The sequence below is a fragment of the Hordeum vulgare genome, chromosome 5H, assembly GCF_904849725.1.
Source record: "Hordeum vulgare subsp. vulgare chromosome 5H, MorexV3_pseudomolecules_assembly, whole genome shotgun sequence".
NCBI classification, from domain to species: Eukaryota; Viridiplantae; Streptophyta; class Magnoliopsida; order Poales; family Poaceae; genus Hordeum; species Hordeum vulgare.
The window spans coordinates 532901331-532905301 of NC_058522.1; the positions used below are offsets into that span (position 1 = coordinate 532901331).

General features: G+C 43.5%; 1 long non-coding RNA gene across 2 annotated transcripts; it reads left to right on the forward strand.

Moving 5' to 3' along the window:
* The first annotated feature begins 661 nt into the window (after positions 1-661).
* On the forward strand, positions 662-2949 carry LOC123398942. Of its 2 annotated transcripts, none has more exons than XR_006610289.1 (4): positions 662-799; positions 1183-1258; positions 1815-1909; positions 2606-2949. It is a non-coding gene; the product is annotated as an uncharacterized LOC123398942 (long non-coding RNA). The 2 variants fall into 2 exon arrangements; XR_006610290.1 differs by having other exon boundaries at positions 1186-1258.
* Positions 2950-3971: the final 1022 nt, after the last annotated feature.

Consider the following 3971-nt stretch of genomic DNA (forward strand, 5'->3'; position numbering starts at 1 on the left):
ATGTTTTCGAGTTCAGGTTCAGGTGCCCGACTGAACATTGCCTGTAGAACTGAACTGGCCACACAAAAGAGAACCTGTAGCCTGTCGACAGGTTCAGGTTCAGTTCAGATAGGTTTAGGTTCAGGTTCAGTTTTCGACAGGTTCAGGTTCAGGCGGTCCTTAAAACGATGACATGGCAGCGTACGGTGCCACGCAAGAAAAATACGTATGAAAACGTCTGTGGTGACCGTATGTGCAGATGCGGAACAAGTTTGTCAACACAAACAATACAGTTTCTGAATTGAGTGACCTTTTTGCACGCGACGAACGATTTTAGTGACTGTTGGTGAATTTTACTCGAAAAGAAAAACTAGAGTTTGTCATCAACCAAAAAAGGAAAAGCAAGAAGAAAAGAAGCCCCAGGGACCCCGGACCCCTGGCCGTGCTAGGCTGAATTGACGGGTTTGCCCCCAGGGAGCAGGTGAATTGCGAGGCAGGCGCCCGTCAATTCCGCCCAAATCCGGTGAAAAGTGGGGGTGATTCGGGGATTAGATGGATTGTTTCGTGCTTTGGCTCCCAAACACCCACCGAATGAAGCTGGTCACGCGAGACACTGCCAAGCGTCCCCCCCTTCTTCATTGGTCCCGGACTCCAAAGCCCAAAACCCAAACCGCTGCTTGCTCTTTCGTTCTCCTCCTCCCCTCCGAGTCTTCGACGAGAGCGCATTCCGGCCTCGCGCCCTAGCCGCAACCCCCAGGTGTAGGCGGCGGCGCTCGTCTACCTCTGCACCCCGTCCGCGCGGCGCCGTCCGCCATGCCAGGTAAGGAAACCCGACCCCCGCGCTCGCTCCACCAAACGAGTCCGACGACACTGCAGGCTGCACCCTTCTCTTCGAACGCGGATCTGTTTTTATTTGGGGTAAAATCGCGGATTCGCTTGCTAGCGTGAACATGGGGACGGCGTGTGGCTCTTGTGGCCGGGTCCGAGGCGGGGAGGTTCTCTTTGGTTGCTAGTTCCTCCACGCCGTACATCACCTCCACGAGAGACGACGGGGCTGGGGTGAGGGTGCGCGGCATTCAGTGCTGGGCATGCTGGGTACCAATTGTACCAACAGGATGTATCCACTTGCTTTTGCTCAAATTAGCTTTGCTAGATGTTACTGATGATGCGTTTGCTTCTTTCGTGTGTCAAATTTGTTAATAGCAGCACTGGAGATCTGATGTAAGAGACTGGACTGCATTCCACGGGTGAAGTACTACTACGATTGAAGCTGTGAGAGGTAGGGATTCGGATCAGTAGGAATACTTCCGGCTCTTAGCACAATAGTATGTTTGTTAGTACGTGTTCTAAAACACTATGTGCATAGTCATGTTGGTTTCTCGTGCATTGGTGAAAGTAGGAAAGTGTCTGATCGTTAACAATTATAGCAAAGTGTCTGATCTCTGTATCTAACTGCAACATGCATGGATGGCTTCTTAAGCACTCTAGAGCATCTTTACAAAGCAAGGCAAAAGCCTCACCCCACTTTCATATAGGAGGATGAAAAACAAAATTTAACATTTTCAGTACACAAAATCCACCTCAAGACTCAAGAGTGATGCAATAACTCACATTTCACTGTTCTGAACAGGAATGGGTCAAACAATAGTCTGCTTTAGCATAACATGTACTCAGTTTGCGATATACTGCAATATAGGCCAATAACTCATGCATACTTAGTCCTTAATTACCACACCAGGCCGAGAAAAGTGATGGGCATATGTGTTGCCTTTAATCTGATTTACCATTTGTTGTGCTGAATTTTTATTGATTCGATTCATTCTCCTTTGTTCCAGTGGATTGCAAGTTCGCTGGTGCTCTGGCATACTGTCACAAGAAGCAGGTAATTCACACGGACATCAAGCCGGAAAGTTTGCCTACTGATTTCGAGGTTAGTTCTGCATGCAGCAACAAAACCTCTGCTAATGTTCTGTTACTCTACGAAAATGCTTATTTTTAGCAATATGTGGGGGCAAATACCTTGATATGCAAGTAAATTAAATGTACTGCTTCTTTGTATTGCTTTCTATCTTCCTTTTTCTGTTAACATGGAATCTGACAAAATCAATGCTCCCCCCATAAACAACAACAGCAACATCATTGCTGTAAGTTATGCCTGCCCATACATGGATTAAACAATAGTTGGACCTGTGCATCGCTGCAGACTGCAGTAATTTTAATCTAGAGCCATTTTGTGCTGTAGTGGAGTAATATATATGTTTTGTTAGAAATGTACGTTGTGGGTTACGGTCAGTTACCTAATATATTTTTATTATTATCGATACGACCAATGTGAAATTACTTGTTATATAAAATAAAAGAGACAATATATCTTATGTGCCTTGATCTTGCTGCAAGCATAAACTATCAAGATCCTTTTGGATTGAGCAGTTATGACGATGTGTGGAAGATTCTGAAGTGAAGCCAAGCCACTATACATTGTGTGTGTTTGAAACCTATGACCATTATTGGTGATCAATACACCAGTACAACTTTCTTAGATTATAGCTCTCAGAACTTGATCTTTTTGCAATAGCTTTTGTACCACTGTTTTGATTGATACAAAACATCTTAATTTTCATGTCAGAAGGAGCTTCAAGATCTCTTCGTAACAGCTGATGTAAGCGTTTGGACTGCATTCCACTGGTGAAGTTCACTTAAATTGAAGTTGTGGGAGGTATGGAGATCATTACAGACACTACTTGCCCTCAGTACCTTATTAGGATAGGTATTAGTGGGTGTTCTAAAACTGATTGGACTGCGTTCCACTGGTGAAGTTTACTTAAATTGAAGTTGTGGGAGGTATGGAGATCATTACAGACACTACTTGCTCTCAGTACCTTATTAGGATAGGTATTAGTGGGTGTTCTAAAACTGTACGTATCTACTCATGTTTGCATTGTTGAAAGTAGTAAAATTTCTGATCGTTAACAATTCTAGTATATGATATTCGTTCCATTTGATGGATCTTTATATCTCACTGCAGCATGAAGAACCTGTTAAGCACTCACACCTTTAGAAACACAAAGGAAAAAGCCTCACACCCCCCATACCCCTTCTCATAAACAAGGGTGAAAAAAATGCTAGCATTGTCAGTAAACAAAATCCACCTCAACAGTGACACAATAAACCAAGACCCATTGTCAGTTTACACATGACTCATTGTCGATCTATGTTTCGAGGTACAGTCAGTATGCACCTGTTGGAATTATGCCCTAGAGGCAATAATAAATATAGTTATTATTATAATTCTGTATCAAGATAATCGTTTATTATCCATGCTATAATTGTATTGAATGAAGACTCATTTACACGTGTGGATACATAGACAAAACACCGTCCCTAGCAAGCCTCTAGTTGGCTAGCCAGTTGATCATAGATAGTCAGTGTCTTCTGATTATGAACAAGGTGTTGTTGCTTGATAACTGGATCACGTCATTAGGAGAATCACGTGATGGACTAGACCCAAACTAATAGACGTAGCATGTTGATCGTGTCATTTTGTTGCTACTGTTTTCTGCGTGTCAAGTATTTATTCCTATGACCATGAGATCATATAACTCACTGACACCGGAGGAATGCTTTGTGTGTATCAAACGTCGCAACGTAACTGGGTGACTATAAAGATGCTCTACAGGTATCTCCGAAGGTGTTAGTTGAGTTAGTATGGATCGAGACTGGGATTTGTCACTCCGTGTGACGGAGAGGTATCTCGGGGCCCACTCGGTAATACAACATCACACACAAGCCTTGCAAGCAATGTAACTTAGTGTAAGTTGCGGGATCTTGTATTACGAAACGAGTAAAGAGACTTGCCGGTAAACGAGATTGAAATAGGTATACGGATACTGACATCGAATCTCGGGCAAGTAACATACCGAAGGACAAAGGGAATGACATACGGGATTATATGAATCCTTGGCACTGAGGTTCAAACGATAAGATCTTCGTAG